The sequence below is a fragment of the Lontra canadensis genome, unplaced genomic scaffold, assembly GCF_010015895.1.
Source record: "Lontra canadensis isolate GAN:19392208 unplaced genomic scaffold, GSC_riverotter_1.0 scaffold109, whole genome shotgun sequence".
Lineage (NCBI taxonomy): Eukaryota > Metazoa > Chordata > Mammalia > Carnivora > Mustelidae > Lontra > Lontra canadensis.
The window spans coordinates 3,997,205-4,021,741 of record NW_022631103.1 but is presented as its reverse complement, the minus strand read 5'-3'; the positions used below and the strand labels follow the sequence as shown (position 1 = coordinate 4,021,741).

Here is a 24,537-nt window from a genome sequence, read left to right as displayed (position 1 = left end):
CCTGCATCCCCTCCCTTCCAGAAAGGCCCACCTCCTCCTTTCTGCTAAGTCACAAAGCTGGAAAGCTTTTAGGGTAGGGAGAGAGCATGTGCCTGCTGGTTGGCTTGGAGAGGTTCTGGGAATTCATTCGGATCTAAACAACTATTCCAGTTACGCATGTGACTCAGCCCCTGAGAGCGGGATCTTCCTGTGTCCACAGGGCTGGGTGTTGCTGACTCAGTGCTGAAGAGGGCACCTTGTCAGCCCTCCTGGTCTCCCAGCTCCCCACCCCCTCCCCTTCGTCCCCAGAGGACACCAAAGGGAAGCAGACAGGGAGGGTGAGCTGCTCAGCGGGTTTGGTTTCATTTCTAAATAAGCTGCCAGCCTCCTCCCATTACAGCTGGCACCGCACACATCTGTCAGTCTTCTGGGCATTCTGAAAGGGACATAATCGGAAAGTCACCCATACGCATTCACGTATGCCTTTCACACATTTTAGCCAGCACCTACTATGCGCCTGACTGACTGTTAAGGGTACCCTTCAGGGGCCTGGTGGGGGAAAATACATGAACGGTCATTCAGGAAGGAACGGAAAAAGCACTGTAGCTTACGTGACTAAAGAGCTTCGAGAATGCCAAGAAGCAACAGACACCCCTGTCTAGGTACTTAGCATTTCTTTTCAACATGAGGAGAAATTCAGAATGTGGTGAGAATTACTTCCGTCTGTAGAAGACAGAGAGAAGAAAATGCCAGGAACCAACGTGATACAAGAGAAGGACTTTCTGGAAGAACCAGGAAAGAACGAAGAAAGAGGCAAAAGGGCAGGAAGACCAAAGTGGCAAATTTTCCAGTTTTGCCCAAGGGCCTTTTCTTTTTTTTTTTTTTTTTAATTTTTTTTTTAAGATTTTTTTTATTTTTATTTATTTGAAACAGAGAGCGAGAGATCACAAGTATGCAGAGAGGCAGGCATAGAGAAAGAGAGGAGAAAGCAGGCTCCGTGCTGAGCAGAGAGCCCGATTCGGGCCTCGATCCCAGGACCCTGAGACCATGACCTGAGCCGAAGGCAGAGGCTTAACCCACTGAGCCACCCAGGCGCCCCATCAAGGGCCTTTTCTTAACTTGAACCAGGTGCACACTGTATCTACCACGCAGGATGGCTCAATTTCCCCAAAGTAAACAGCTTGAAGTTTTCTCCCGCCTTGGAGATGGAGGAGAAAATAAAGATCCCATGCATGAAAATTTTCTGGATGAAAATTAAAGAAAAGTGAAGACACTAATACGGACATCGACTGGGTATCAAACCTTTATATGTATGATATCCTACCTCATTAAATACAAAAAGAATACACAGTCACATGCATACATTCCCTGTTAGGTGTTGAGGCACAGAGGGGTTAGGTAAACGGCTCGAATGGGTCTGAGCTGAGACTAGGGTCTGTGTTCTTGACACTTGTAAACTTATGGAGTGAGAAGTACCTAACATAAAGAGATGCTCATATCCCCATTTTATGGATGGGGAAACTGAGGGCTGGAACTGTTTACTAAACTCTCCAAGGTCATACAAATAGAAAGTGATTTAACAGTACTTGAGACTCAGGTCTGTCTAAACTCAAAGTCTGTGCCTTTCTACCCTAACACCCTGTTTTGAGACCAGCTTTTATCTCTCTTTAGGATCTACTGTCTGAACCTCTAAAAATAAAACCTGATATCATCCAGGATTATGATTTTATCGACGGTAATTTAGAATGAAAATGCTTCATCATGGCCCCAAGCATACTTTCTTATCATGCATTCCTCCATTCTATCGGTTTATATTCAATATGCATCCACTTTGTGCCAGACACAAGATCCTGAGACTAGAGCAATGAGAAAGGTAGGCACAGTTTCTTCTTCTCATGAAGCTTGCAGTGTGGCAGGGAGAGGGAAACGTGAAGTAGGAGTTACACAACCAAGCAGTTTATGACAGCTGCCGTAAGTGCTATAAAAATGATAGCTAACGCTTCTATTGAATTTTCTGCATGCCAGGAACTAAGTGCACTACGTGAACAAATGCACTTCATTCTCACAGGGCAATGAGGGGAAGAAGAGAAATCAATGAAGGCTTCCTGAAGGAAGTGTCAGCTCAGCCGGGAACAGGAGGAGAGGGGTAGACAGGAATAGGGGTACAATCTGGGACTGTGCTGTCCCCGTAGTCACTAGCCTCACATGGCTAGTGGCTACTTGAAATGCGGCTAGCCTGAATTGAGGTGTGCTATAAGTGTAAAACAATACTGGGATTCAAAGACTTAGTACAGAAAAAAAGAATGTAAAGTATGCCATTAGTTTTGTGTACTGATTACATGACGAGGTCTTGGATATATTGGGTTAAATCGAATATATTATTAATGTTAATTTTGCCTTTAACTTTTTGTTTTGCTATTTAGAAAAATTTTTTTAATGTGGTCATTCAGAAAATTTTAAATGACGTATGTGACTCCTATTATATTTTGGGCAGTGCTGCTCTAGAAGGCTGGGTGGCTCAGGGAGCAAGCACATCAGGGGAACTAGAGCCTGGAAGAGGTGTGGGGAAGGATGGTGAAGGAGGAGAGGACGCTGAAAGCAAACGTGACCTGCCAACCTTCCATCTGAAGGTCTGAATCGGTGACTAACTGCAACCCTTGTGAGCCCACATCTGAGATACGGGGGTTGACTGACGTACTGAAAGCCGCCTCTTCCTCAATCCAGCTCCAGTTATGAGCCAGGGAATGGTTAATGTTATTCTTGAGCCTCGTGTTATAGATGGAAGAGGTGAGAACAACTAAGGCAGAAAGTCAAGAAAAACGCAGAAATATCACAGGGTAAAAGTCAGACCCCTAACAATGATCCATCCAACCCTAAAACATCTTCCTGCCAGCCCCGTTACCCCTCAGACCTCATCTACTCAGCTCCTCCTTCCACCCCACCTCTACTCCTCCAGTGATGCTGGTATGTTTGAGGCCCCCAGCTAGCATGTAGCCAACTACCTTAACTCCTGGTTTAAATATCACCTTCCCAGTAAGGCCTATCATGACCATCCTATTTCAAATGAAAACCCATCAGCACTCCCTTACCCTCCTCTTGTTTTTTCCCACAGCATCTTTGCCTTTTATTATCCTAAATAATTTAGCCTTTTGCTATGTTTATTGTTAATATCCCTACTAGAAAGTATTTGCCCGAAAGGCAGTGACCTCATTTTATTTTCCACATTATCCCTGACACTGAGACAGTGCCCAGTGCCCAATATACAGTAGCTGCTCAATTAATATATACTTTTTTAAATAAATGAAAGTGTCAGTGGCACTGATTAGGGCGCCATTGGCTGATGCATAGGCACCCTCCATGCAGTCTTGGCCTTTTTTTCCTTTCCCTGCAGCCACACTTGGTTAACCATGCTTCCCATTCAGCGCTCACTTCTGGGGGTTCTGCCCTGTTCTGGATCCCTCACAGGGGCCTCCCAAGAGACTATAGGCAGCAGCTGATGCTGCAGAAAGCATCCCTCCCCACCCCACCCCCATCCTCTGGAAGTTGGGACTCCCAGGTGCCCTTTCCACATTGCTCAAATGCAGGACCCCCTCCTCCTGTTTCTCCAGCTGTCAAGGATTCCAGGCTCCCTGGGAGGCTGAACAAGATACTTAGTGGATTAGGTGAAAAGGAGACAGGGCAGTGAGTCTGAAGGGATGGTCCCTGGACCAGAAGCATCTGCATCACCTGGGAGCTTATTAGAAATGCAGTCTCAGGCCAGACCCTAACTGCACTGAATCAGAAACAGTGGAGGGAGGGTAGCCACGGTTGTTAATGATGAAATCATTGACTTAATTTATTAAATTAAGAAAATTAACAAAGGTTCCACGTGATTCTAATGCACTCAAGTGTGAGAATCCCTGAGCTGGGGGAAAATAGGGGACTTTGTCAGAGCCTTGAGGCTTAAAAGTTTGGGTGAGAGGACCAGTTCCCATGGGCTGGCTAGCAGTGGGTGGCTTGCCTACATCAGAGACCTGCCTGGTGGTCCCAGCCTCCCTGCAACCTAGGAAGCTTAAAGGCCAGCGCTCCCAGGTCCTCCCAGCCACACCCAAGGAAAGTCCCCGCAGCGAGGAGGCCATGACCTTCCGCCGGCCACGTCCCACTGCCGGCTGCCTTGGGTTGGCGGCTCACGGCCTCAGGACGGAAGCGGCTGTGCTCTGCGCTCTGCCCTCCCCACCCGTCCTGGGGTGCGGCGCCTGGTCTCCCTGCCCTAGCCGGCAAGGTCCCACCCCTTCTGCCCTGCCCCTCAGGCGTGGAGCCCTCTTTCTGCATCTCCCCTGCCAGATTTGTGCTCTCCGCCTGACTTGGCTTTTTCATTCCCGTTCAGTGTTTTTAACCAAGTTACTAAGCGCCCATCTCGTACCTGGACGTGCGTCCTGGCCTCCGGGCTGTCTGGGGGCTGCCTCTGGCAGGGAGCTGAGTGCACCTCCTCGTTCTGTTTCTCCTCCTGTCCACTCTTCAAACAGTTAACACCGGTTAACACCTCCACCAAAATTAGTTTATTAACCTAATGCAGATAGCCGTGTCCTATGGGTGTTAGCTAGCTGAGCGAAACTAATATTCACCTACTTTCACCTCCGTGCTAGATGCTCATTTATTCAAGAAGATGTATGTGTTCAGTCCATGATTATTAAGTAGCTAGCCATCCAGATTTGTTCAGGAGGAGCTGAACACTGTCCATTAGAAATGATCATATAAACCTCAGTGTTCTCCATAGTGCTATGAAGAAATTAAAACAATTACATAAGCCTTACTATCCCCCTTCAAGTTGAGTGATACTATGTAACCATTTTATATATATGAAAACTGAGCCCAGAGGCCATGCCAGTTTCCAAGTACCTGCAGCGGGGAGTTACGGTATGGCTGAGACTCAGACCCCAATGGGGTTGACTCCCAGCTGGTTCTCATTATCCTACAAGGCCAGGTTGAAGCAAGGCTACCATAAAGAAGAAAGAGATGAGGAAAGAGGAGTGGCATGGCTTTGGCCATTACCCTCTCTGTGCTTTGGTTTCCTCATGGGTTAAGTAGTGATGATAATGACACCTCCCTCTCTGGTCCTCGTTGGGGAGAGTCACATTAAACATAGTCATGGCTGGTGCAGAGTAGGTGCTCTATAAGTTTCAACTTTTATTAATATTTCTGTCTTTCTTATTTGACAGCAAGGACTGGGTCTTCTCAGTGCCCAGACATATATGGGAGGGAATCAACAAATAGTTGAATGAATGACTCAGAGAATCCCACATGCCCTGAATTGTTTTGTCTCTATGCAGCCCTCTCCCCTCCCCGCTGGGTTTGCCTGCTCTCAGTTTTCCTTAGAAATGGGTCTTGCAGCTTTTGCTTTCCATTTGGTGCGAGTGCTGCTTTCTTGGTCAGAGGCTCCCCCACCTCTTGCCAGGCTTAGGTTCTTCCTAACCCATTCCCCATCCCTCCATAGCTCTGCTTCAGACCCAACCTGCTCACTCCTCCTCTGTTTCTGATTCCTCCAGATCTCCTGTTTTCTACTGAATTAATTCAGAGGACTTCACCCAGGGGTTTCAAGGTCCTCTAGCATTTGGGTCCCCCATAACCATGGATGCACTTGTCCCTTTCTTTCTTGCCTGTGCCCTTCTATGAGCATGGAAATCCCCTCACCATCTTAGCCAGACATCTACCCGAAGCACTCACCTACCTGGACAGATGTTTGTGTCTCCCCCCCCCCCAAGATTTATCTGTTGAAGCCTTAACCTTCAATTTAATGGCATTAGGAGGCAGGGCTTTTGGGGCTAATTAAGTCAAGATGAGGTCATGAGGTTGGTGATATTTTAAAAAGAAGAAACATCAGCGCTTCATCCCTCTGGCCTGCAAGGACCCAGCAAGAAGGTGGCCCTTTGTGAGCCTTGAAGAGGGTCCTCAGCAGACCTGACCATGCAGGCACCCTGATCTGAGACTTCTCGCCTTCAGAACCATGAAGGAAAATCATGTCTCTTCTTTAAAACCATCTAGTCTAGGATACTTTGTTATAGTAGCTGGAGCTGGCTAAGATGCTGTATACCAGGTTCCCATTCTTCTAGTTCTGCAACATTAGCTACCTCCTTGCTGAGAACATAGGAGTGGGAGAGAAAGAAGAGGGAGGACACTAGCCTTCACTGAGCACTGAGCGAGGCAGCACCAAGCTTTCAAAATAAGTGTATTATCCCTATTTTACAGAGGAGGACACTCAAAGAGGAACAGTAAGGACCATGGCCACACAGTCACAAGGTGAGGATTTGAACCCAGGTCACCGAGACTCTGGGATTTGGGGATCTCTGCCTCCCTCCCAGGCTCGCCAGTGGATCAAGCATGTCACTGAGTAAGCACTTTAGAGCTGTAAAACACGGCTTGCTCATGTAAGTGAAGATGTTGTTGTCTGGGCTTAGAGAACGTTAAAGGACTTCTACAAGCCTAAGGAATTGCTGTCATTAAATTTTCAACAGCCTCCAAAAAGAACGACCTTTTCCTGTGGATTCTGCCCATGTAAAAGGTCAGCGAGTGTTGGCTCTCTCCCAGAGTGTTATCACGGCAGTTTCCAGGAACAAGGCTGGGCATGGGGCAGTCACTCAGCCAACCCTTGTGGGTGGGTCTGTTGGCAGAGAGGGGCTCCCAGCCCCCTGCCAGCCTGCAGGGTCCCCTCTCCTGGGGGGCTCCACCTGGCGAGGTCGGCAACCTGTCTTATTAGAGCTGGCAGGAAAGGTGTAGCCTTGAACTGCCATGTCGCCTGCCACCATGGGCCCTGCTGGCAGGACACACACTCCCAGGCCTGGGGTTTTCTCAAACTCTAAGAAAGCTTGAGTTCAGCCTGACCGCCCACCCAGATTTCTTCCCCTGCAGCCTTACGTTCCCCCACGCTCCCCCCATTGCACTAAGGAATTCAAACCCAGGCCAGAAACCACTGGACTTCTTGCAAGGGGACAGTGAACCAAGTGACCTCTCACCTCCCTTCCAGTCACATATGCCTGGGGTGGATTAAGGGAGAAAATTTTTCAACTAAAATTGTTTTCTCCTTGAAGGCAAAGACTGTATCATTCCTTGACTTGGCCTTATAACTAGCTTTACCCTCCCTTCCTCTCCATGCCCTTGGCCCTCAGCCGAGTCAAGAGCACAGTCATTGCCCTGAATCACTGCTACAACTTCCTAAAGGGTGTCCCCATGTGGATCTTGTCCTGTCCCGGCTGGACTCAGAAGCCAGACCAGTGCTTCAAGATGGATTGAATTCCATCTCTGGCTTTTTTGTAATTCTTCAACTGCTCTCCTTGATGGATTTTGAGATCTGATGTTTTTCCAACTGCTCAAGTCTCCTAACCTATCCCTTTATCCCTTGTGTCTTTGTTTCCTACTCTCTGGCCCCCTCACCGTTCCCCCCACCACAGGTGCCTCCCCTGTGCTTGTCTCCCTGCTCCTGGCACCCTCAGCTTCCCGGCTGCTCTCCTCCACAGCCTGCAGGTCTCTGGCACTAAGACAGGGAACCAGTCCTTTCCTGGAAACCCTGCATCTCAGGCAGGCGGCCTCCTTGGGGCTCCGATGGCACTCATTTGCCCTGTGTTGTAATTTTCTGGTACACTTTGTCTTTCTCACCAGCTGTAAGCTCCAGGCAGGATGCATCCATTTGCCTGCCTATTGTCATCTTTCAGCGTCCAGCCCAGTAAGACCCTCACTCACATAAGAGGCCCTTCATTGATCCGTTTTCATTCCACAGAGCAGGACGCTATGCTGAGGCCAGGTCAGACTCCTTGCCTCCTTCAGAGCCTGAAAGGCTTGGTTGCAGAAGGCCCCCCAATGTGGAAGCCATTAGTGCACCACCCGCCTCCCACCCCCCACTCCCCACCCCCCACTCCCCACCACTCTTAACTGAATTTGCTTGAAACAGGCAGGGGGGCCTTTGACGGCACCTGAATCCTATTACAGAGCTTGGCCCCTACAGCCAGACATAATTGGGCGGCCTTCCCCACCACCCGTTTTTAGCCAGATGACCACCATCCCATCCCCTCAGGATCCCTGACTGCCTCCCTGCCAGCATGTTCTGAATGGGCAGCTGCAGTCGCATTCAGGGAGGGTGAGGCAGAGAGACTCACTTCAACTCTGACATTCAATCTGTCCCTTGTGACTCAGGTTGCCACTTACCGCTGGGGCTGCAGGATGCAAGCAGGGATAACCCTTTCATTAGCTATGTGTGACATGGGAAAAGGTCAGACAGGCGGGCTGGGCTGCTGAGTCACCGAGCGCAAGTGCCCACCCCCTCCCGCTCCACGTGGTTGCTGGCCCAACTCAACCAGCCCCAGGTCCCCTCGCTGAGGCCAGTGTGATGCATGGCATGGGTTCAAGTCAGAGCAAGCAAGCAAGGATGTTCCTTGTCTACCTTTGTAGAGGGAGGTGATAGTGATAAAATATGGTCGGGAGGAGAGCTGGCTGTAGGTCAGACACTCCCGAGTTAGGATCCCAGCTCCGCAGCTCGCTAGCTGTGGCACCCACCACAAACTGCTTAGCCTCTCTGACCCTCAGCCCCTCCTCTACCAGGTGGAGCTAAGATTACCTAATGCGTTGTTGTGAGACTTCATGAGGCCAAGTGTGTAAGCAGTTGAGCAGAGTGCTTGGCCGGCAGTAAATGGTCCGCGCCTGTGAGGGTTATCAGTGAATACCCTGGGCTCTCAGGAGATGCTCGCTTCCCTCCCCCAGCCCCCTCCCCCCCAGTCGCCAGGTTCTGGCCCCTGCTGCCCACATCTGCAATCACACAGTCCCGACTTTGGAACATGGAGTGTAAGTAGGCTGAGGTGGGAAGAAGCAAAAGGAACTGAAGGGCTGGTGACATTTGAAAAATTTCACTATTTCAGACTGACAAACTATTTCCCCAACTTGAATGATTCCTGGGCAAGTTTGTCTGAGGGGAACCAGATGCGCAGGTGGGCATGGGGACCGCAGGAGCCCAGAAAGCAGGGTTTTATGGAGGCAAGTTTTTGTCTTAGAGAGCTGGGAGAAACAGAGCCCTGAGACCCCCGAAGCACACACACTTCCCTACGACTCACTGAATTCAGACTGAGGCTATGCCCTTTGCTCTTGGCTCAACATCCTCTCCCTGTTCCTCCGATACTTCTAACCCTCTGGATAGAGAAAAGACATCACAGGGCTCTTTGGACCAACATGGAGAAGACCGAATTCACTCAGCGTCAGTTGGCAAGCTGGTTAACCTCCCTTGTAACCTAGCTATCTTTAGCCTCCTTGATGCTATTTTGAAATGTCAAACTAGCAAATACTGCTTCCAGAATGGTTCTGATCTGGGATGTGACAGGATGCTTGGGGGTGGGGAGACGAGGAGGAGGTGGGGACGGTAACGAGCCTTCTGGTAGAGGGTGAGATAATGCACCGACTTTATGACTGCCAAGATTCCCTCCCTTCTTCTGTCCTAGCCACTTTCTCCAGGGGCCGGCCCATTTAAAGGGAAGTGGGGCATTGAGTCCCACCTGGGCCTAATCTGGAGGGATGTCTGCCTATCTGCCTCTGGAGCCAGAACTGGACGTCCCATTAGCCAACAGAGCAAATGGACTCTTGGGTGCCCAGCCCAGTTCTAAAGATGTTTATTCATTCACTCACTCATTTATTCATTCAACAGGTAGTTTTTTGAGTAGCAACTATGTGCCAGGTGCTGTATTTGGCACCAGGGATGTGGTAGCTTGAAAAGGTTACTATCCACTGGAATCATTTGGGGAGTCAATTAAAACACAGCTTCCCAAGCCCAGCCCCAAGAGTCAATACGGGAGGTTTGATGCACACCTAGGAGGGTGTATTTTTGTTCGATGCAGTTCAGGGTGTATGAGAAACCGGGGTCTAGCTTGTAGTAACATTGTTTCCTAAGAGGCTCCCCAGCGTGGAAAGCTAGGGATATAGAAATATATGTTCTAGCCCCAGACCTTGAAGAGCTCACAGTCCATAGTATCCAAGAGAGACAGAGAAATACCATTTTAGGTGCTAAGGGCTCTGTTAGGCCCCATGGAGGAGGTAACTAGCTCCGGGAGAGCTGGGGAGGCTTCATAATGGAGGTGATATTTGAGCTGGGTCTTGAACGTGAGTTCTTCAGATAGAAAGAGTGGGTGCAGGAAGTCATTTCCAAAGACAGACTCATCAAGGTCTAACTCCCAACCCACCTTCTCTTCCGACAATGGGAATGAAATGCCTCACAGAAGTGGGGCTCTGTGTGTCCCTGCTCTTGACTCGTGGTGGGGGCCTGTGACTGCTTCCACCCAGAGGGTGTGGCAGAAGTGATGCCTGGGACTTCTGAGGCTAGGAGATCACCAGGCCAACGGCTTTTTCTTGGCTCTTTCTCTCTTGGGACGCAGGCCTCAGAAGCCCTGAGCTGACCTGCGAGAAGTCTGGCTTTCCAAAAGCCGCCATGCTGTTGACACCACGTGGAGAAGCCGCAGAGAGAAGCTATAGAGGGAGAGGCCAAAGGAGCCCACCTTTGGAGAACTCTAGCCCCCAGCCTTTGAGCCTCCGCAGCTGACAATGAGTGGAACAGGGAGGAGCTGTTCCCTCTGAGCCAGCCTACACTTTAGCTTTGTGAGTAGAAGAAATGTTCTCCTGATTTCAACTGCTCCCTCTTGGGGTGCTTCCCTGTGCATTAGGCACCTGGAAGAGGTTGTAAAGGGATTCTGGGGAAGAGGAAATGATCGCGGTTCAAAGGCATGGAAGGTAAAAGGTGCGTCAGCTCTTTTTGAAACTTAGTATCTCGTGTAGAATTTAGGAGCCTTGATTTACTATAGACCAAAATGTACAATGAAGCCACCTGTGTGTTTGCCTCAGCAGTGAGGCCTCTGCTCTTTCCCCAGGCCTTGCCGCCCACCCACTTGGCGACGTCCCCAATCCTCATACATGGTTTCACCTGTCCTGTCTTTCTAGTGATGTAGTTTTAAGTGTGTGTGGGGGGCACCCTCTCAGATCCTAGGGAAAGGGTTCAGAGGCTGTTGAGACTGTAGTGATTTGGATGTCTGACCGCATGGACCACCGTGTCCAGAGCAGAGCAGGCCTCTGACCATAAGACCGAGTGTTTGAATGAGGCCGGTGTGTGAGTAACGACATCAGAACCAGGGCCTGCATCCATGGCTTGTGGGATCCCAGAATCCTGGTCATGGGAGGGATCTTCACAGGTCATCCTACCAGCAAGCCTGTCCATATCAAGGATGCGGCTACATCTGCTTACACACCTCTTCTAGCAATCATTCCTTCCTGTTACAAAGTTCTCTTTTTGACTGGAACCCTGTTGTCTTCCGTGAGGTAACAGAAATCCAGTCCATGAATGAGGAAATTGAAGCTCAGGAAAACCACCTAGCTTCTAACTGATGTGACCCCGTAGATGAATGCCTTTCCACTCCCATAGACTGTGAACCCTACAAGTGGAACAGGAGCCCACCACCTCTACCTTTGCCCCACTGTTTCCCCACCTGAAATGCCTTCTCCATCTTCTCTCCTTTGAAGTCCCTGCTCTAAGCTGAACTCCTATGGCAGACATCGTCGATACGTGTGTAAGACCCCAAAGATGAAGCTTGTGGCTGAACATTGACATATGGCCCTTTACTCCACAGGGCTCCTAGGAAAAGAGCCAGCTGTCACCCACTGGGGGCCCAGGTTCTTTCCCAAGTTCTCCTGTCACTGTGGCTCTGATATGACCACAACATTCAGAGTCCAGTCCAGCCAAGTACAAGGAAGATCTTTGTGCTCCTCAAAGGCTCAATATGGCAAATTGCTTGGATAGGAATTAGAAATTATACTGAGAATTTCCTTTCTGTAGTTCCCATGAATTCTAGGGTTCTGTCTTTTCCATGATGCCCATAACAGTCTAAGGCACATTTTCCATGATCATACCTGCCTCTGACCCTGTGATCTCTAGTTGCTCCTGAGTAGCTCATTACATTTATATTACCTCCTGTGGGGCACCTGGGTGGCTCAGTGGGTTAAAGCCTCTGCCTTTGGCTCAGGCTGTGATCCCAACATCCTGGGATCGAGCCCCGCATCGGCCTCTCTACTCAGCAGGGAACCTGCTTTCTCCTTTCTCTCTGCCTGCCTCTCTGCCTACTTGTGATCTCTGTCTAATAAATAAATAAAGTCTTTATATTACCTCCTGCATGGCCCCAAACCATTCTCAAAATGCCTGATTTAGAGCTTTTGCCACACCTTCAAGGTAATAAGGCTCATTTACATAATATTAATTTTTTAAATTCTGGATCTCACAGTTAAATTTTATTTGGTTTCTTGGAATTCATATGCATATAGATGAGGGAGATTTGATGCTTATTAACACATGAAATAAGGAGAGTTTCTTGGGTTTTTAAGGAGAGAGACTTGTGTCAAGAGAAGTCTGGCAATTTTCTGAAATAAGTGGAGGTATTTCAGGGCCAATTGTTACAATTGGAGAATCTCAGCCAAATGATAAAGTCATACTGGAGAAATTAAAACTGTTGTGGGTCAAAGATAGTTGAATTGATGGAATGAGCACTAACTCCACAGGCAATGGCTTCTAATGAAATGAACTATAAACCCAGGATCTAGGTTGTCAGTTCGTCCGTCTGTCCATCCATCCATCCATCCATCCATCCAGAAAGATACATTCCAGGCAGATGAATAGCATATGTTTTGACCCAGCAGTAAAAAAATGTATAGCCTATTTGGGAAAAGATAAAGATGTTCCATATGGGGGTGCCTGGATGGCTCAGTGGGTTAAAGCCTCTGCCTTCAGCTCAGGTCATGATCCCAGGGTCCTGGGATCAAGCCCCGCATCAGGCTCTCTGCTCAGCAGGGAGGCTGCTCCTCCCTTTCTCTCTCTGCCTGCCTCTCTGCCTATTTGTGATCTCTGTCTATCAAATAAAAAAATAAAATCTTTGAAAGAAAAAAAAGATCTTCCATATGAATGAGTTCAAGGTTGGCGGTGGGTCAGGGCAACAAGAGATGGAGTTTGCTGGATAAGCAGAGGCTAACTCTTAAAGGACTTTGTAAGCCTTGCCCTGAAGTTTGTCTTTAAGGCAATGGCAGGGTTGGGGTTGGTGGTATTGAAGAGGTGCAGGGAAGAGAATACTTATGTTAATTCATCAATTTATTATGGAAATACTTGAACATTTTGGGAATATTTTTTGGAGCTCTACATACTCTTCATGTTTTGGTGGTCCTGAGTTGTAGGCCAGAGCCAGGAATTAATTTCATTTCTTACTCATAGCATGACTTGGGGAAGTTGCTTCTTATTTGGGGTCCTTAGTTTTCTCACTTATGAAAGAAAAAGAAAAGGGATGCCTGAGTGGCACAGTTGGTGGAGTGCCCAACTCTTGATTTCAGCTCAGGTCTTGAACTTGGGTCGTGATCTTGGGTCATGAGATGGAGCCCCACACTGGGCTCTGCACTCAATGCAGAGTCAGCTTGAGATTCTCTCTTCCACTCCTCTGCCTTTCCTGCTCATGCTCTCTCTCTCTAAAATAAATAAATAAATCTTCAAAAGAAAAAAAAAAGAAAGGAAGGAAGAAAAGAAAGAGAAAAAGAAAAAAAATAGAAAAGCAAGGGGATTGGCAAGTTGAGCACACTAAATAGTTTTCCTTTACTGAACCATTCCCAGAGGGTCAACCAGATTTCAGTAGGTGTGATTAATAAATTACAAAAGATAAATAGAGTGCCTTGAAAGATTTTATGTTCCTTATTTAAATTTTACCTGTCTTTACAGCCTGCCGGGAAGCCTGTCATTCAACCCTTAGCAATAAAACGGACTTGCACAAATTAAGACAAAATAAATCAGAAGCCGTATGCTTTTAAACTCACTAAATGAAAGCCCAGCATGCATGCTGCCTCCTTCCAAATTAATCACTGGATTAAATGCAAGACGTGCACCCCAAATCAATAGCTTGTGACAGAGAACCCCTGCCTCTGCTTCAGGAAAATTCCACTTCCTTTCAGATGTTGTTGCTTGAAATGTCAGGAAGTCTCCATTCATCACCCACCCTTGAAAAGGCCACCATCACCATGCTTCACATTTCCTTGCTGCATTTCTTCAAGGGAATCAAGGCATGTTGCCTAGGAAGCTTACTCACTGCTACAGCCTCTTGTGGAGGCTGGAAGAGCGACAGGGTGCCGAGGGGAGAGGTAGAGAGATTCCCGAGTTAGAAATAAGAAAACTAAAGTATAAAGATGGCCAAAGTCTTGTCCAAAAGTCCCAAAGAAACAAGACTCATTTATTCCCTCGGATGGCAACACTGCGCAGTGGGAAGAAGATGGGCTTAAGAGTTTGAGAGACGTGGATTTAAATCTTGGATCTAACACCACCCTGAGCTTTGTTTTTCTTATCTATGAACTAGAGGAACTACAAATACAGTGTGTCACAAGCTTGTGCAAGTTGTGTAACGTCTCTGTGCCCGAGCATCTTCAGTTGCAAATGAGGTCATGGAGGTTAAATGTCCATCCCATTGTCACAGCTTAACTCATGATGAGAATGGGGTGTTTCATCTCCAGATCAAAGCTCTACCCACTTTCTTTGCCTTTTAAAACTCAGTTCTGCCATCACCTCCTCCAATAGCCCCCAGATTGGTTTACATCCCTTTTGCTCTGTCATTACAATATTATTAATAGTAATTAAGAAAAACAGTGATAATGACAACACTAAAGATTAACACTTATTGATCATTTACTATACAACAGGCTCTGAGTTATTTGAATTTACTCATTTAGCTCTCAGACCAACCGTATAAGCTAAGTGTTGCTGTGTTCTACATTTTACAGAAACTTACATAGCAGAGTTTACATCAGCTACCCAAGATCTCATCACTGGTAAGCAGGAGAACTGCCCTATCTCCCAGGACATCCTGGGCTTCACTCTCTGTTGATGTGACAGACTCATCAAGGTCTAACTCCCATCCCACCTTCTCTTCTGACAATGGGAATGAAATGCCTGTGACTGTATGACACTGATAATTCTCCTAACGTGACTTTCATCTCTACTGGACTTCAGGTTCCCCTGAAATAGTGACTGTTATCCAATTTTGTATTCCCAAAGATTAGCACAGAGTAGGTGTTACTGAATTTGAAATGAAAGGAAATTGACTCATCATGCAAAGATAATAGGCTCCAAGTATTTAATACCAAGGGCTCTGAATTGAGAAGGTGACTTCCTAGGTCAGAATGTTGCAGAGCTAGACATCATCTCACACGGAAGGGACTCAGACAGACTGGGACAAAGCAAAGACAAGAGCAGTACAGATGAGACAACCAAAAACAAAACAAAACAAAACAAAAAAAACAACAAAAAAAACCCACCCCCAAACCCACACAAAACTCTCCCATTAGTCACATAAATGAAAGACCCTTAAGAGATGCTTGATGTTGCTGGAAGTTACCCTCAGAACTTCAGTGCATGGTGTGTATGGTTGTCACACACAGTGATGCCAAGTAAACTCCAAAAGAAAGTAGTTGTTCTCAACAAATTCTTGTCAGTATCACAGTCTTGAATTGAAACTTCCTGGGGGTATTTGTAGAGATGGATTTTAGGACTGAGGAGAACTCATTGCAGGCAAGATTCTGATAGTCATGGCACAAAAGAAAAACCTATAAACATATAGAAAGGTGCTCAACTGCATATTATTCAAAGTTTGCAAAAGTTACAAAGATCAACAATATAAAGGTTTGTGAGGCCCTGAGGAAATGGGTATGATTATACCTAGTTAGTGGGAATATAACCTTGGAGTCTTCACCAAAATTCCATTTGTAGGACTCTATCACAGAAATACCTGCACATGTGTTTGCAAATATATTTTCAAGTGTGTTCACTTTAGCCCCATTTTTAATAGTAAAATAATTAGATGTTTCTAAAGTAGGGATGTGGTTTCAAAATTATATTCATACAATGGTTAGGGAGTGATGACAACAAATTCAATGGATCCATATGTTGAAATGGAAAAATGAAATGGAAAGATGGCCAGATTCTGGCAACCAAAACATGAACCCTTGTCTCCACAGGAGGTCTTTAGTAGTCTGCTCCAGCTCTTTGTCCTGATTGGTCCATGTCTGTGCCGTACCAGACATGTAACTAGGTGATTATAAGGGATAGGAATGGGAAAGGAAGGGTCGGATGGGACTTTTTTTTCCCATTTATATCTGTGACTGACTCCCTTCCTTCCTTCCTTTACTCTTTCGGTATAATGAACATGCTTTTTTGGTTATCGATATTACTCTATCTGTTCTTTTTAAAAGTTCTGGGATCCAGTGATGCCAAAGTCAGACTCCTGATGAGTTTTAGTTCAGTGTGGGCATACTGTGTGTTACAGTATAATAAAAGTATGGACAAAGCCTCATGTTACTAGAGACAAAAATGTGAAACAAATGACATAGGCCTGGAAGTACAGGGGGAGATGTTACAGAGGAGGGCCTAAGATTCAGCCTGAGCCTTGACCTGGAAATAGGAGGTCTCTGAGGGAGACAGTGAAGGCAAAGCTTCCCCAGCAGAGGTGCACAAGGGCCCAAACCTAGAGGCATGGAATAGATGGAGTATTGTTAGTCTATAGCTGGAATGACTCCCTTGGTGCTCAGACGGTTATTCCGTCTTGGGATGGGGCACCAGAAGAAGCACAGTCTGAGGAATAGCCCCCATTGAACACTAGCTGTGGAGCAGCCACCAGGGAAGAAGCTGAGGAAGCCAGGATGAAAGGTTTGCACGTTATTTTCATCTGACCTGCTGTGGAATGTGGCTCATAACTCATCTGCATAGGCAGCTTTTGGAGTGGACAAAGGAAACCCAGCCAGTGGAAATTCCTGGGAAACTGTGGTGGGGCCCAAATAGGAAATGCCAGTCAAGAGATTTTACTGGTGCTAAGCTCAAACACTGATGTTGGGGCTGGGCTCCTCAAAGATCTTGCTTGTCAACTGCAGAAGAGACACTTTGGCAAAAGGGGTATAGATAATAATCAGGGTCCCATTGATATCATCCTTTCCAACACTTTTGCTTTGACCATCTGACTTGAAGAAACTTTGAGCCAGGGGTGATTATCCACATTTCATATACCTTGGAATTGAGACTCAGGGAGATTTAATGACTTGCTCAAGGTCACATGGCTAAGGGAGACTGGATGGCATCAGAAAAACAAAAAATCTACTTTTGGGATGATACAAACTTGATTTAAAAATTTTATTCCAGAACTCATTATTTGGGGTGATTTTGGCCAATTTACTTTCCTCTCTGACTCTATTTTCCCATATGTAGAATACGGATAACATTATCTACCTTATAGAACTGTTAGAAAAATGGAGTGAGATTATATATGCTGTCTACTTGCTACCTATTTGCCCCTTTCTTGGTCACTCAACCCTAATTTGGAATTCAGGGGGAAAACAAATACATTCTGTTAAAATGTTTCATTTCCCAGCTTCCCTTGCACTTGAGATTGGCCATGTGACAGAGTTCTGGTCAATAAAATGTAGCAGAAGTCTCTAGAAAGTGTATCTCATCCTGAATTAGAAACTTAAACCTTTTTAGGAAAAGCCTTTCTTCTCTGCTTCTTTCTTCTTGGAATGGAAATTCATTCCAAGGAATAGAAGAAATGCAGATTCAACAGTCATCTTGGAATGATGGAGGAACTCGTATCCCTGATGGTAATATTGGACTGCTTTTTCTTGGACCTGTCATTGCTTGAGACATATAGACCCTTGATAGTTTAAGCAGCTTGAAGTTGTCCATATTCCTTTTGGAGTAATCTAGGCTTTGACTTATCATACATACCCAAGGAATCATAGGCATTTTGATTAGAGCAGGGACCTTTCTTTGAGGTGGAGGAAGAATTCAAGCCCCTGTCTCCTACCCATAAAATAGCATTAACCTGCCCAACCAACCCCACTTCACATTCAGGTGTTCATTTCTCTCTTCTCTTCCTTGCTTACCACCAAAGTTAGCCCTCTCCACCTGAAGACCAGTCTCAGTTCAAATGAGATAAGAGATATAATATCCCTAGCACAGTTCCTGACACACAAGTGTAAAACAAATGGGATTTATTTTTCTTGAGTCAGAAAGTTTTAAAGCAACGTCAGCATACTGGAATCTTTTTACTTTAATAGATACATATGGAACAGTTTAGAGGGTCTCCTGATCTATAGGCATTAAAGGCCTTACTTCTGTATGCAGCTCTGGGTTTCTCTTTCCGAGTTCCTTGATAATGTCCCTTCCCTTGTCACAATAGGACTGTAAGGTTTTGCTTTCCTTCTGCTATAACACTCACGTGATCATAGTCACTGTGTCTGCCTCTTCCACTAAAGGTGAAGCTTGAATCTCATTTATCTTTGACTCCCTGGTAACCTTGCACAGCCTGGCACTTGATAAATTACTACTGAAGGAGGAAATACGTCTCCAGTCAGTGACTGGAAGTCGAGTCACGTGGAGGTCTTGGCTTTTTCCTGAACACAGCTGTGCATTTTCATGCTTCAGAAGCTTTGCACATGCTCTTCTTGTTGCTTAGATTTTTATTCCTCCATTTTATGTCTGTAGGATTCCTACTCACCCTCACACAGCCACCTCAAACATCACCTCTGCCAACTCTCTCAGTTGCCCTCTGTTCTCTTAAGGCATCTGATCCTACTTCTGCCTTGGCACGTAACTTGCTGCTCATTATTACCATGATTTGTCCACATGCTTCTCTTCCTTGCCAGTCTATGAACACTTAAGAGCATTTAATCGTATTTTTCTGTCACTTACATGCAACATAGTTCCTGGCACATGGTAGATATTGAGAATTTCAGTGAACTTAGTTACAAAAATTTTTGAATTTACACAAAATTATGGTTTTGAGTTGTTGCCTATCCCTGGCTCTGTAATGAAGCTCATAATATCAGGTATTGAGGTGAGGAATGAAAGGAAATGAGACTTTATTTAGTATCTATTGTGGACCAGGCATTCTTATTGTTCATATTGTTTCCAGAGTAAGTATGAAACCCACCCTCAACGAGCTTGTAACTTTATTATGGAGATGTACTATACTCATATAAATGCTTTAAGGATTGGTATAAATTTTGTTAACAGTCCGTCTGTCACTTTCAACGACACCTCCTGTGTCTGACACATAAGGCACCCATAGTTCTAAGAATCTTCTCCAATCTAAGAAGCTCGGAGATAATCGAGGCCCTGACTGTATTGTAACTCTTCCTGCCTGCTTTCAATAGAGACCTGGGAGCCTGATGCAAGGTGGCCCAATCAGATTCTCTCCAAAAGAAATATGAAATTTGGAATGGATTGCTGAAGAGATTGGAGTTGTTGGGGGTGAGTCACATGTGTGGCAGTCCTCCAGGGTGAAAGGCCATACAGAATTCTGAGATACCAGAACTGCCTTGGGTTCTCCTATCTTGGTAGTTCAGCATTTCCTTTGATTCTCTGAGACACCCCCAGCATCCTTCCAATAAATTTCCCCTTTGCTGTAGCTAGACAAAGTGCATTTCAGATGCTTACGGGTTTAAAAATAATAATAATAAAAAAAAAAAGAACCAATATAGTCTGAATGCCAAAAGAATTTCCTGTTTGGTCTCTGAATTGGTTAAGATTTGCATCAGCTGCAAATGACAGAAAACTCATAATAGTGGCTTTAAAAGGACACAAGATTATTTCTCTCTCAAGTGAATGTGGGCAACCAGAACTACCTGCTTGATCTGCAGGAATCCAGATTCCCTCTATTATCAATCTCAGGATGTTCCTTCTGTCTCAAGGATCAAGATGGATGCTCAAATTCCAATCATTATGTCACCAATCCAGCCTATAGGAAGGAGGAAGACATGTCTCTCGCTTTTAAGGTATTCCCCAAAGCTCAACACACTATCTCTGCTCTGATTCCATTGGCCAAAATGTAGTTACATCATTCTCATATGCCAGCTCTCTTCCATTTGCCTGTCCAGACCCACTGCCTACTCTTCTTCATTAGCTCTCTGCCTGAAGAGGCTGGCCTGTGTAGACCATATCAATGGGAGAGTATAAACTATGGCTTTTATGGTTCTAGCTCAAACAACAGAGGCTCTGGCAGGAAATTAGAAAAAGAGAAGAGCGAGGTCAGAGTATTTATTTCTCTTGGTCCCTTCCTTCCAGTTTGCATTGGGCTGGCCCTGTCCCTCAAATGAGGGTGACTGCCCCTTACAAAATGATTGAATCTACTTGACCCTCTCTTTTTCTAGGTTTTGGTAGTTATTTCCTTCCTTCCATTACGTCCTAAGGGAGGCAATAGCCTAGCTTCTATGAACTCTGGTTTACTGCACAACAACTTAAAATTGCTCCACAGCCTATCTTAGTAAATAGCCCCTTTATAAATAAATCCTCCTTGGCTTACCCCATTGAGTGTGTCATCTCTTTTCTCTTGGGACTTTGACATACCTACATAACTACAAGGTTTTTATTATGGGCCAGGTACCTAAAACTTGAAAGTATTACCAAAAGAGAAGAGGAGAACCCATACTATGGGACAACTGGCAATCTTTACCATGGTCCCATCAGTCTTTCTTGATCAGTTCTTATATACAATTTTTATGAGTTGAACCTTCTATCCCCTACTCCTAGTATCCATAAAGCAAGGTGATCACCATCCTTTTTACCTTATACAAAGTTAAATAAAGCTGTAAAAACTACAGATACACACACACACACACACATATATATATATATATGGGAGAGTTATAATTATTAATAACTGTCAAGGAAGGGTAGTAAAATCAACACATGTTTAATGAACGTGTAGATGAAATTATGAAACTACGTTTTCAGTTTTTCAACTGCAATATTGGTGTGTTGGGCCATAGGATGTCCTAAGTCTTTTCCAGTACTGATCTCCATGTATTATTTTGTTGGCTCTGTATCACAGTTTCCCATGAGTCATAGAAAGAAATATGGCAGAACTGTCAAGTTGGAGGCACAAGGTCCAAGGAACACATAGGAATGAGACAGATCCAAGAATATACCTGACTTGGTAATCCAGGCACAATCAGGAGAGCAGTCAGGAGTATTGGCTCATGCAGATTCTGACTGCTGAAAGAGACAAGAGACAGAAGGCAAGCTTAGCAGACAGAAAGTAATCTCAAACACCTAGAGGAAGTACATAGGTCCAGGCAACCAGAAGGCTGGAATCACATATATGGCAAGATAATAGTCAACCTAGACAGAAACCAAAAAAATCTGCTACCCCTTAAGAGAAAACTTGAGTCACCAAGTCAACCCCCAGGTGCTATCTATGGCTCCTTCTTCTTCTTTATCCCCATACCCAACTGGTCTTCAGACTCAGTTGATAATGGCTTCTAAATATCTCTTATTCATGTACTCATCTCAGTTCCCATTTCCAATAAGAGTTCAGGCATAAATTATCTTTGGCTTGCATTAGTTTTTCATCTTCCTAGTGGATCATTATTTCACCCATTCAACCCCATTTCCCAAACTGCCCTATGACATCTTTCTAAAATACAAACAGATTATGTTTGTCACCTGGATAAACAATTCAGTAGTTCCCTAGTTCTCCTAGAATAAAATTAAAATGTTTAACAAGGCTTTGTATTACTCAGCTCCTATATCTCTTTTTAGCCTCATCTCACCCCACTCCTTTTCTTCCCACTTGACACTTTAGCCACTCTGAAATACTTATAATTTCCCAAAGAAATTAAATAGGCTTTTGCATGTATATGCTTTACTCCCAAACCCTCCCACTTCCTTCCTCTGATGCATTCTTACTCATCCATCAGGACTCTACTCATAAGCTATTATCTCCTACAGACAGTCCATCTTGACACCCCCATCTTCACTCAGGTTGAAATAGGTACTTCTCTGTGTTCTCATAAGCTTATCTCTACTGTATCACTTATCATAGTATATTGTTATTTCCATGTTAGTTACCTATTTCTCTCTGATCTCTGAGTTCCTTAAGGGCAAGAGCTATATCTCATTTAACATGGTAGCTCAGTGTCTAGCACAGAGAAGACAAAGATGTTTATAAAATAAAAGAACGAACAGGATCAATAGTATGCAGAGTGGGGTTAAGGGCACTACCACCTTCCTTGTCTTAGATACCACACTTCAATCAATGCAGACTAGGATCCCTTTCACATTTTAGATATTACTCTTAATACATGTTGTTTTGTTTTGTTGTGGTATGAATATTCCTGCTTCTAGTCTTGAGGTTTACTCCTCTCTCTCATGTACAAATAAATCACAATAGCTGAACTTCCATTTCAAGCCATGATGGAGTGACAGGGTTCAGACATATTCTCCCATCATAAACAATAAGGAAACTGGGAAAAATTATATAAAACTGTTTGCCATTGGACAACAGATGGTATGTTATTGTGGTTCTCAAGAAAAGGGAAGTAATGAGATAAACACTTGCCCTTTGCATAGAGTCACATTCTGAATCTTATTGCAGGAAGTGAATCCTAAGCAGAGTACAACAATCTCACTAAGTTGAGGAGACAGAAATCAGAGATCTGGGAGGTTGAGGTTACTCAAAATTATGGAGCAGAGCTTCAGAGAAGAGCAACATAAGAAAATACTTCAGAGTCTTTGCTGAATATTAGGTCATGTATGCTTAGGGCAAAACTCCAAGAGACCAGGCAATGGATGACTGGGGGACTGTAGACTGAGAAATACACAGAGATTACAGAATTGGGAGACTCCATCCTCCATGAGTGGAAGGTCCTAGCAGATCCCCTGGGACATTCAATAGCCACAGAAGTGTCATGTGTTAGTAGTGGGTTTAACTATCCCTGGAGTGAAATCTTCTCTATACTTGCCCTACAAGGTCTTTAAAAGAAGTTTGGAAAAGATCAAGCGAATCAGCAAGTAATTTATCTGCCTGTCGGAATAAAGCTCAACACTCTTTACAGAGTAACAACAAAATCCAGACACTCAACATATAAAAAAAAAAAAAAAAAAAGCAGGGCAAAAAAAAAAAAAAATGCTAGGCATGCCAAGAAGTAGGCAAATAAGTGGGATCAATCCTTGGGGGGAAAAATCAGTCCCAGAAATAATAGAGATGTTAGAATAGCAAATAAGGACTTTAAGCAACTATTAAGTTATATAACTGTAGTTATATAACTTATATAGTAAGTTATATAGGTTATATATATATGTAGTTATATAAGTTATATAACTATAGTTATATAACTTATATAACATATAACTATATAATTATAGTTATAACTATATTAAGTTATATTCAATGGTAAACATGAATGTAGTGAGGAGAGAAATGGAAAGATATTTAAATAAAGGCAAAATGAAACTTCTAGATATTTAAAAAATATAATATATGCTAATAAAAACTCCTCTGGAAAGATGAAGGGTTTAATACATATTGCAGAAGGAAATATTAGTGATCTTGAAGTCATAGCAATAGAAGTTCTCCAAAGTGAATCATATAGAAGAAAATGATTGAAAAACAATGGCCTGTGGGACAATTTGAAATGGTCTGACATAGAATTCCAGAAGGAGAGGCTGGGGCAAGGAGAAATAGAAACATACTTGAAAATATAATGGCTAAACATTTCCAGACTTGAAAAATATAAGCTCAATGAACCTCAATGAGGATAACAAAGAAAACTCCACCAGGGCACATTATAACAAATTTTTAAAAATAAGTGATGCATGTGTGCAATGAAAGTATTTTATTGTATGTTAGTAATATTCCATAAACCCTGAACTTCCAGCAATCTTCCCAAGGGTTTTAAAGAGAGGATAATTCAAATTTCTGGAGATGGCCCTATGAACCCCTGCTTCTTTGTTCTATGAATTCCTCCTCCACTGAAATTCCCACCCCCTTCTTGCTCTCCCATTTTTGCTCCTCATGGCTTTTCCAGTTCTCTCTGGTATGTTCCACAGGAAAATCCCACCATGTTTTTCTCTCCTTCATCTCTCAGTGCACCATCAGCAAAGAGCTTGTATAGAGTATTTTACTAAAGGTTTACTGATGAAGTAGGGAAGTCACGTCGCAAGAGAGCAAACAATTAAAGCTAAATGTCAAACAGCATGTCGGTGGTATACATCATCCACTCCTTGAAGGCAGTGACTCACTGTCTCGTCACTCTTGGCTGCAACCTGCTTCCATGCGGCCGGCCACGTTCCTATCTCTCTATAATTCAAACACTAAGACTCTGACAAGGACTGACAATGGGAAAACCCTCAAGTCCCATTAAGTTATGAAATAGAAACATGTAAATCTCATCCTTTTTTTGACCACTCTCATCAAGATGAGCCCTGGAATCTATATGTGCAGAGCCCCAAAAGCCAATTAAAGTAATTTCTCAAGCAAAAGAGGATTTCCTAAAAAAAAAAAAAAAAAAAAAAAAGTATTTCTGGATTAGTATTTTCACCTGGGATGATTATAAAAAATGCAAAGAACTGTGTTCACACCAGAGCCACTGAACAAGAATGCCTTGGCCTGGAGCCCATGAATTTGCATTTCAACTACGATCCCACCTCAACAAATTTCCCTGCCTTGACTTTTTTTAGGCAGTTTAAAATAGAAAAAAAAAAATTCATTATTTTGTGAT

The 24,537-nt window shown here is 44.5% G+C and overlaps 1 pseudogene; it reads right to left on the bottom strand.

Annotated features, from left to right (window-relative positions):
- Positions 1-373: 373 nt before the first annotated feature.
- Positions 374-24,537, bottom strand: part of LOC116856405 — a 197,528-nt pseudogene continuing 173,364 nt past the window's right edge.